Here is a 10,649-nt window from a genome sequence, read left to right as displayed (position 1 = left end):
CTGATGTGGAAAAGGTTGAGAACCCTTGATCAAGCAACTACACAAACAATTCACGAACAGGCATTCTTATCTTAGTCAATAAAGAAAATGGGAGAGATGCTTTGTGTATTGGATCTTATTCACTAAGATGTGAGCGGTAGCTGTGGTTAGGTGACAAATATAGCCATAAGCCACCGAAGGGTATGCACTGGTAGGCTCCTGGACTGTCCTTTCATGGGCCTTGTTCTCCGTTATTGTTATCATGAGTCATTGTGTATTATAGCTGTGCATAAAGATCAGGGCCCCGTTTTGCCAGGGGCTGCCCAGACACACAGCGAGAGACAGTCCCGGCCCCAGCTGAGATCAGGGCCCCGTTGCGCCGGGCGCTGCCCAGACACACAGGGAGAGACAGTCCCTGCCGCAGCTGAGATCAGGGCCCCGTTGTGCCGGGCTCTACACAGACACACAGCGAGAGACAGTCCGTGCCCCAGCTGAGATCAGGGCCCCGTTTTGCCAGGGGCTGCACAGACACACAGCGAGAGACAGTCCGTGCCCCAGCTGAGATCAGGGCCCCGTTGTGCTGGGCGCTGCACAGACACACAGCGAGAGACAGTCCGTGCCCCAGCTGAGATCAGGGCCCCGTTTTGCCAGGGGCTGCACAGACACACAGCGAGAGACAGTCCCGGCCCCAGCTGAGATCAGGGCCCCGTTGTGCCGGGCTCTACACAGACACACAGCAAGAGACAGTCCCTGCCCCAGCTGGGATCAGGGCCCCGTTGCGCCGGGCGCTGCACAGACACACAGCGAGAGACAGTCCGTGCCCCAGCTGAGATCAGGGCCCCGTTGTGCTGGGCTCTACACAGACACACAGGGAGAGACCGTCCCGGCCCCAGCTGAGATCAGGGCCCCGTTGCGCCAGGCGCTGCACAGACACACAGCGAGAGACAGTCCCTGCCCCAGCTGAGATCAGGCCCCGTTGCGCCAGGCATTGCACAGACACACAGGGAGAGACCAGCCCTGCCCCAGCTGAGATCAGGCCCCGTTGCGCCGGGCGCTGCACAGACACAGAGCGAGAGACAGTCCCTGCCCCAGCTGAGATCAGGGCCCCGTTGCGCCGGGCGCTGCACAGACACACAGCGAGAGACAGTCCCTGCCCAGCTGAGATCAGGGCCTTGTTGTGACTGTGAGTCACTGGTACATGAGCATGCAAGATGAAAGTCTTCATAGAAAGAGGACACAGCAAGCTCAGATAACTGTGATGGTTAGGAGTGGAGAGGAAGGATATTGGTTAAATCCCTCTCCCAGGGGCAGGTGAACCTTTCTAAGGTTCCTTTTGGCTGCAGAACAGCTGCACGAAAGATGGTTAATGGCCCGGATGCTTTTTAAGCCCGCGTGATCCTAGGTGAATGGGGAGAGACAGGTGCCTCCAAATGGGAAACCACAACAGCCGGCTGGCTAGGGGTCTCCTTGCTTGCGCTAGCCAATGGGAGAGGCCAGTGAGAGGGGGCATGTTGCCACCGGTGCTGAGCCCACCCTCAGAAGGGGCCCGGGTACTTGGACCGGGGCCCTCGCCCCCTGTCTCCGCCTGTGCTCCACCCCCGCTTGGCCTCTTCCCCCGAGGCCCCGCCCACTGCCCGCTCCTCTCTGTCCCATTTCCCCCCTGTGAGTCATGGGCGGGGATTGGGGGAAAGAGGCCCAGTGGGGGGCAGGGCCTTGGGGCGCAGTGTGGGTGGGACAGGGGCGGGGCCACGGTCCTAAGGTTGTGTCTTAAGCCCCATCTATATCATAGAGCTAGGGGCTTAAATCCAGGCTACCGGGAAGCCTCTCTTTCCGCTTGCCAGGAACCCCTCTCCTGGAGCCAGGCGGCTTCTGCGCCGAAACCATTTCTTGTGAGAAGGTTGGGCCCCCTGCTTCACTACATACATGAAACAAGCTGCCCTAGGAAAACATCCAGACTTTGAACACAGATTTCTCCTCCCAATGGGAAACTGACCGGCCAGGCCCTGGAAACCTGCTCCTGCTTGGCAAAAGGGCAGTGCTGTCCATATGCTCCTTGCTACTTTCTTCGTGATCGGTGTGACGTTTTGCACACTGCTCCTTTACCGCTGCGGCAGGAAGCCAGGCTGAGACGGGAGCTAAGGAAGCGTCTAGGCAGAAGCTGACCAACGGCGCTGGGAGAGTGAGAGACAGAGAAGCTTTAGACATCCCCAGGGCCCCCAACTTTCCAGTGAGTGCAAATTTTGCCCCCTTTTACTGTTGCCTCTTTTCGACTCGACTGGCGAAAGTTGGGGGCCCTGGGGATGTCCAGTTAGGAGGAGAAATTGATGGCAGTCAGGGGTGGCGCCTGCCTCTTCTGGGGGAGGGAGGACTGCGGTGGGCTAGACAGAAAACTGGGGGAGGCCCCGCCCCTCTACATGACCCCACCCCCTGCAACTCCTCAGTTAAGTGATGGCCCCTCCTCCTCCCCCTGATGTCCTGCCCCCTGGCCAGGTGGGAGCCAAGCTGCGCTGGGTGGCTTCTGCACTGGCTGGTGCCATGGTGCATAGGCGGCGAGTTATATGGGCCCGTGGTGCCAGGGCTCCAGCAATATTCAGAGCCCGGGGGCCCAACTCCACCAATGTTCAGGGCCTGGTCTCTCCCCCGGCCCCACCTGCCGCCCCACGGCACCTCCCCCGAGTGTCCCCCGGCCTCCCCTTGCTGCCCCGGCTCCCCAAGAGTCCTTGTCTCTCCCCTGCAGCTCCCTGCTGCCTCCCGGCATCAACTGCCGCCGAGGGTCCTAGTGCCCCCCTTCCCACAACTGCCAGAACAGGCTGACCCTGAGCCTGCCCTTCCCCCTCAGACACTTTCATTTTCCAACGGGACCCTCCACGAGCACAGGGGGCCCCTCTGCCCACAGTCACCGCTCCTGCCCCACGCTGGACAAGGGGCAGCCCCACCACCAGCGAAGCTACAGTGAGGGGCAGCAGCAGGGGAGGAGATGCACATGTGATGGCAGCCCCCCCCCGCACGGCACCCACCACAGGGGAGGCAAGGGGGCTTCCTGTACCTGAGAGGGGCCCTAGGAGCACGTGCAATGGCAGTCGTGCGAGGTGAGTGTGGTGCAGGGGGGAAGTGGGGGGCCCTCCCCCGGAGCTCACTGCTGCCTGCGGGGAGAGGGCTGGGGGGAATCCTCCTCTCCGGCAATTGCCCCGGGGCAGCCTGTCTGCACCCCAGCCCTGTCCCACCCCAGAGCCCTCACCCCCTGCACCCCAACCCTCTGCCCTAGCTCTGAGCCCCTCCCACACCCCAAAACCCTCATCCACAGCCCTCACTCCTGCACCCCAGCCCTCTGCCTGAGCCCCCCCCACACCCAAAACCCCTCATCACCAGCCCCACCCCAGAGCCCTCACATTGTTACATTATTTTAAAAAATATACAGTAACTCCTCACTTAACCTTGTAGTTCTGTTCCTGAAAAATGCTACTTTAAGTGAAACGATGTAAAGCGAACCCAATTTCCCCATAAGAATTAATGTAAATGGGGGGGAGGGTTAGGTTCCAGGGAATTTTTTTTATTTTTTGCCAGACAAAAGACTATTTTATATATACACACGCAGTATAAGTTTTAAACAAACAATGTAATACTGTACACAGCAATGATGATTGGGAAGCTTGGTTGAGGTGGTGAAGTCAGAGGGTGGGATATTTCCCAGGGAATGCCTTACGGCTAAATGATGAACCAGCACTCGGCTGCGCCCCCAAGGGTTAACACGTTGTTGTTAATGCAGCCTCACTCTATAAGGCAGCAGGAATGGAGGGGGGAGAGGGGAAGACAGCATGGCAGAGAAAGAGACAGAGACACACACCCTGTGTGTGAGAGAGAGGCTTTGAGACAGCAGCCGCGGCCAGCAAGCTCCCTCCATTCTGAGCCCTGCCGTGTCCCCCCTGCTCTGTGGAGATGGGGGGGCAGGAATGGGGGAGGGGGACACCCTGACAACAACACCCCTCTTCCCCCTCCCCACCTGCACATCGGGTGACCAGACAGCAAGTGTGCAAAATCAGGACAGGGGGTGGGGTGTTATAGGAGCCTATATATGAAAAAGACCCAAAAATCAGGACTGTCCCTATAAAATAGGGACATCTGGTCACCCGACCTGCAGAGCGAGCAGGAGGCTCGGGGAGCAGCTCCAAGGCAGAGGGCAGGAGCATCACAGGGCAGTGGGGGGAGGGACAGCTGAACTGCCCAGCAATTGACAGCCTGCTGCACTTATACAAAGCCAGTCATTCATAGATCCCAAGGTGCTTTGGGTGAGCCCCTCTCCCCGTCCCTTCCCCCCAGGTCACCCCTCTTCCCCCCTGATGGCCCCTCTCCCCCTCAGGCCACCCTTTCCCCTTCCCTGCCCAGATGGCCCCTCTCCCCCTCGCTCCTTCCCTCCTTCCTTCCCCGTGGTCGCCCCTCCCCACAGAGCCACCCCTCCTCTCCCGTCATGGCTCCCCCTCTCCCCCTCCCTCCCCCCTGGGGCCACCCCCTTCCCTCTGCCTCCCTCCCCGGGCCACCCCTTCCCTGAGGCTGCCCCTCTCCTTCTCCCCAGCACCACTCCTCTCCCCCTCCCTCCTTCCCCTCAAGGCTGTCCCTTATCCCCCCATCCCCAGAGCCGCTCCTCTCCTCCCTCCCTCCCTCCCTCCCCAGAGCTGCCCCTCTCCCCCTTCCTCCTTCCCGCCACCCCTGGGGGCCACCCCTCTCCCCGTCTCTGCACCCCGGGGGCCGCCCTTCTCCCTCTCTCCCCCTCCCCAGGGCCACTCCGGGACGATCATAATGGTCCCTTCTGACCCTAAAGTCTATGATTCTATGAATATCCACCACCTTTTTGGGGGTTTGGCTGTCCCATTCTTTGCAGTTCACCCTAATTGAGTGACCATAGCTGGCTCCCCACTGGGACCCGGTCACAGAGGCAAAAAGGCATCCTTTAAAAAGTGGAAGTTAAATCCTAGCGAGGAAAATAGAAAGGAGCATAAACTCTGGCAAACAAAGTGTACAAATGTTAGGAAAGCCAAAAAAGAATTTGAAGAACAGCTAACCAAAGGCTCAAAGTAATAGCAAAACAATTAAGTACATCAGAAGCAGGAAGCCTGCTAAACAACCAATGGGGCCTCTGGATGATCTAGACGCTAAAGGAGCACTCAAGGACAATAAGGCCAATGTGGAGAAACCAAATGAATTCTTTGCCTCAGCTGTAGGAGGGGGCCTGGTGGTTAAAGCAGGAGGACCTATTATGATCTGTGTGAAGGAGGGAGCCTCCTTTGTAGATGGCTGGTGGGGTGGAGGCAGGGAGACGCGGATCTGTAACCCTATGGCTGCTTTGTGCACTAAAGTGACCCTGAGTAAGGAGCTGCTGCTGGAACAGAGGAAAGTCACTCTCTGCTCTCTCAGGGAGAGCTCACATTGCATCTTACTTTGTTTCCTGTTCCTCTTCATCTCAACTAAATCGCCTAGCTGGTGGTGCAGGCTCTGTTGTTTCTGTAACATGATGGGTTTGAGGGGGGAAAGTCTTGAGTAATTTTTGGCATTCAGCTAGTCCTGAACAGAATGTATTTGTAACAACAAGGCCCCATCTGGAGTTGGGCCAAAACATTTCCAAGCTGACTGTGTGCAGACTAAACTAAAGAGCCCAGCTAAAAATAGACCAGCATTTCCTAACATCCTCTAGCAAACCTCTGAAGCCTCTTGCAGCAAAGGGACCAGTAGCAGCAACAAGCCCTGTTCCAGAGAAGATAAAATGTAACCCTGTCCCATGGCATGAACCATCCAGAGAGGTGACTCTGGGCCACTGAGAGTCTGGTTTATCCCTCAGCCACCATGAGCCTCAGCCTAGCTCCACAGGGCAGAAGAGATGGTTACTCACCTTGCAGTAACTGAGGTTCTTCGAGATGTGTCCCCTTGTGGGTGCTTCACTTCAGGTGATGGTGCATCCCGGCACCATTGATCGGCGATCTCAGGAGCAGTGCCTGGTCAGGACGCATGCACTCAACTGCTGTCTTGCAGCATCATTAGGGTCTGCCTAAGCGCGTGTGTCCCGCACCCCCCTCAGTTCCTTCTCTACCGCAGAGTTGTCTGATTCCTACTCCGAAGTAGAGGGGAGGAGGGTGGGTAGTGGAGCATGCCAGGGACACACATCTCGAAGAACCTCAGTTACTGCAAGGTGAGTAACCTTCTCTTCTTCTTCGAGTGCTGTCCCTGTGGGTGCTCCAGGCCAGGTGAATGTGAAGCAGTACCCACTATGGTTGGTGGGACTTTGGAGTTGCGGCAGTGATAAGGGTAGACAGTACTGTGTGGCCTACTATGGTGTCTGCCATGGTATCCTGTGTGATAGCGTAATGTTTGGCGAATGTGTGGTCAGATGTCCACGTGGCCGCCTTGCATGTGTCGGTAATAGGTACGTTGTGGAGGAACGCAACGGATGTTGACATCGCTCGAGTAGAGTGAGTTCTGATGCCCTCGGGTGGTCGAGCATTCTGGGTCTGGTAGCGGGATCTGATGCCATCAGAGATCCGCTTGGAGAGTTGTTGCTTAGAGATAGCAGCACCCTTTGATTTCTTGGTAGTGGACACAAATAGTCTCGGGGATTTACGGAATGCCTTAGTCCTGTCCAGATAAAACGCAATTGCCTATCTGACGTCGAGGGTATGTAATGCCGCTTCCTGTGAAGTCTTGTGAGGTTTGAGGTAAAATGCAGGTAAGTGTATTGGCTGGCTAAGGTGGACGCCACCTTGGGAAGGAATTTGGGGTGGGCTCGCATTGTAACCTTGTCTTTAAAGAAAACCGTGTAGGGAGGGTAGGCCATGAAGCCGCTTATTTCACCAATCCTTCTCGCTGACCTTATGGCAACCAAGAAAGCTACTTTCATAGACACGTGCAGCATGGATGAGGTAGCCAGGGGCTCGAAGGGAGGTTTCATAAGACCTCGAAGAACTAAGTTGAGATTCCCGGAAGGCGCTGGTGGGTGAATCTCAGGGTAAAGATTTTGAAGGCCCGTGAGGAAGTGTTTTAGGGTGGGGTGGACAAAAAGTGAATATCCGTCCAGCGGATCATGGAAGGTGGTGAGAGCCACGAGGTGTACTCTGATAGAGCTGAGCAAAAGCCTGTCCTTTTTAAGTTTTAAAAGGTAAGCTAAGATGTCAGGGAGGGTCATGGTCTGGGGTGTCAAGCGTCTGTGGAAGCACCAGATGGAGAAGCGTTTCCACTTTTGCAGCTAAGTCTTACAAGTGGAGCCTCATCTACTGTGCAGGAGGACGTATTAGACCTGCTCCAAACAGGATAATTCATGGGTTTGAAACCATGAAGGAACCATGCCATCAGATGGAGTTTCTGGAGCTGAGGGTGGAGAAGCCGACGGTTGTCCTGGGAGAGCAGATGTGTCCAGTTGGGGAGAGTCCTTGGAGGGCGGATGGACATGCGCAGCAGGTAAGGATACCATGTCTGTCTGGGCCAAGCTGGGGCAATAAGTATGTGTATCAGTGGGATAGGCAGAAAAGCATACATGAGGGATTTGTTCCAGGGAATGCAATTCCCATTCGTGTTCTTCGGAGAAGTGTCTGCTGAGTGTGTCGGCAGTAGTGTTGTGACACCCAGGCAGGTAGGAAGCGGTGATTTCTATGTGATGTTGTATGCACCAGTTCCATAACTGGATGGTTTCTGTGCATAGAAAATGAGAGCTTGCTCCCCCCGCTTGTTGATGTAGAACATACATGCTATATTGTCTGTCAGGACCCGGATGAACTTGTTCTTTATGATGGGGAGAAAGTGAAGGCAGCCGTACCTGATGGCTCTGGCTCTAGAAGATTTATGTGCAGATGTGTCTCTGATAGGGACCAGCGGCCCTGTACCGTGTGTTCCCCTAGGTGCGCTCCCCACCCTATCAGGGAAGCATCCGTGGTAAGCACGATTACTGAGGTGTATAATCCCGTGTCTGCAGAGGTGGGCCACGACTACTGCTAGGGTCTTGGAGAATACCCTCGGTGCTGTGGAGAGACTGAATGGAAGTACTCTGTTTTGAAAGTGGTCATGTCCGAGTGTGAATTGCAGGAAGCGTCTGTGTACTGGGTGAATGGATATGTGGAAATAGGCATCTTATAAGTCAAGAGCTGTGAACCAGTCCCCTTGTTCCAGCGTGGGTATTATTGTGCCCAATGTGACCATTTTGAATTTCTGTACACGTACAAATTTGTTCAGTTGGCATAGGTCTAATATAGGTCTCCATCCCCCGCCTTTCTTTTCGGTCAGAAAGTAGAGGGAGTAGAACACTTTTCCCCGACATTGCATTGGTACAGATTCCACTGCACCTAGGTGTAGAAGATGAGCCACTTCTATGCGAAGTAGGTGCTCGTGAGAGGGGTCCCTGAAGAGGGACGGGGAAGGGGGAAGGGTGGGCGGGCGAGATATAAAAGGGATGGAGTAACCTGACTGAACTATTTCCAGGACCCAGTGGTCCTGGGTGATCTGTTGCCAGGCATGGTGGAAAACCTGGAGGTGGTGGCCAAATGGGCAAATAGGCAGTGGAGTCAAGGGGTGGTCAAGCAGACCCTCGACCAGCACTTCAAAATTGTTGTTTGTTTCCCGATGGGTGGGAGTTAGCTGGTTGCACCTGGCTCTGCCTGCACCAAGCAGGTCTGTTGCAGTTTCTCCCTGTATCATATGGTCTGGACTGGGGCTGGTGATATTGTTGTGCGTGGGCCCTTGATAAGGTTGATACCGTTGTCTCCTGGGGAGGGACGATTATATGCCCAGTGTGTGTAGGGTGTCCCTAGAGTCTTTCCTAATGTGAAGGACTTTGTCGGTTTTCCTGGAAAAGAGTTTATCTTTATCAAAGGGAAGATCCTCCACTTTGGTCTGCAGGTCTTTGGGGATACCGGATGCAGACAGCCGGGAAGACCTGCACATCACCACCGCAGTTGCGGTAGTGCGCGCTGCTGTGTCCGCCATGTCCAGGCATGCTTGTAGCGCCATCCCAGACACCAGTTGTCCTTCGACAAGGACTGACTTAAAGTCCACTCTCCTGTCCTCCAGGATATGGGAGGCAAAATCAAAGAGCTTGTTGTAGTTGTCGTAGTCATAGCTTGCGAGGAGGGTGGAATAATTTGCTATTCTAAATTGCAGAGTGGAGGAGGTATAAACCTTGTGGCCGAGGACGTCAAGGCGTTTATGGTCTTTGTCTTGCGGAGCGGGTCGGTATTGTGGCTGCTTTGTTCTGTGTGTCACTGCATCCACCACAAGAGAGTTGGGTTGTGGGTGGGAAAAAAGGAAATCTATGTCCTTCGTGGGAACATAGTATTTACGTTCAGCTTTCTTGCATGTTGGTGGGATGGAGGCAGGGGTCTGCCAGAGCTTATCAGCTGGTTCTATGAGGGCTTTGTTTATGGGAAGCACGATCTTTGAGGGCGCAGAGGGTTGGAGGATTTTGAGGAGTCTATGTTGTGTCTCCTGGACTTCCTCTAGACAAATGTCCTGGCTGAGTGCCACTCTCTTGAAAAGTTTCTGGAATTGCTTAACGTCATTCACATTTTGTGGAGGTGGAGGCATGAGGGGTTCATCTGCGGCTGATGGTGAGGCAGGAGCCAGTAAATCCGGGAAGGGTTCATGGCCCGCCTCTGCAAAAGGCAGTTCAGGAGCTCTAGATGTTGATGGAGCTGGCGAAAGAGGTGCAGAACGAGCTTGCGGTCTGGTGGAAGGGGCGCAAGGAGGAGTGGTGGCAGGAGCCAGCCACAGGTACCACTGAGGCCAGGGCACAGGGTAGGAAAAATGTTGCCCCACCCACAAAGGGGCAAAGTAGGGAAACTGAGGCTGGTTCTTGTTATGTACCACGCCTTGAGCTTGATAAGGTTCCGGTGGTGGTGGGGAGAATCGGGCGGGGAGAACTCTGTTCTGTCGTTCTCACTGTCAGTGAAAGTAGCCAGGTCGGGTGGCGAGAGCTGTTGTTCAAACAGTGAGTGCTCCATGTTGAGGAGTGGAGAGTTGGGCTCAGGGGCCACTGAAGTATCATGTTGCTGCAGGAATTGTTGCTGCTCCGTGGGCTGCGGGGCTGTGGAACGTGGAGAGTGAGTGGCAGCCCAGAGCAATTTGTGTTTGGCTTTAGCGGGAGCCACAAGAGGCTTGTAGGAGCCCTGCAGGGCTTCTGCGTCTGTTCCGAGGGTGATGGGCAGGCTCGGTGATGACATTCTTGTCGACATCGGGGTGGGATGCGCTGCTGGTACCGGGTCCATTGTCGGTGCTGGGGGGGCCGGTGCTGAGGAAAGCTTCCCGCTGTGGAAAGTCGGGTCCCTGCATTTGCACCCCGCGTGAGCCGCTGCTGAGGTACTGGGGCAGTCGGAAGTGCCTGCTCTTGGCGCTGCCAGCACCAAGGGTAAAGACCTTGCAGGAGATCTTTTAACCTTCTGAATGTCCCTGTGCAGAGACATTGGGGCTTCGTGCCTCTTCGCGTGAGAGGGTGAAGCCGCGATCCCGGTCGGTTCTGACTTGGCAAGGGAGCGTGAGGGAGAGGGTTTACTGCCTATCTCCATGGTGGTTGCAGAGCTTTCTCCATCAGGAGCATTTTTAGGTGTAAGTCTCTGTCACGCCGAGCTCTTGTTTTCAGGTTGGTGCAGTGGAGACACTTGGCAGGAACGTGTGTCTCGCCGAGGCATTTCACACAGAGGGAA

Source organism: Chelonia mydas, chromosome 14, assembly GCF_015237465.2.
Source record: "Chelonia mydas isolate rCheMyd1 chromosome 14, rCheMyd1.pri.v2, whole genome shotgun sequence".
Lineage (NCBI taxonomy): Eukaryota > Metazoa > Chordata > Testudines > Cheloniidae > Chelonia > Chelonia mydas.
This window is presented reverse-complemented; position numbering follows the sequence as displayed.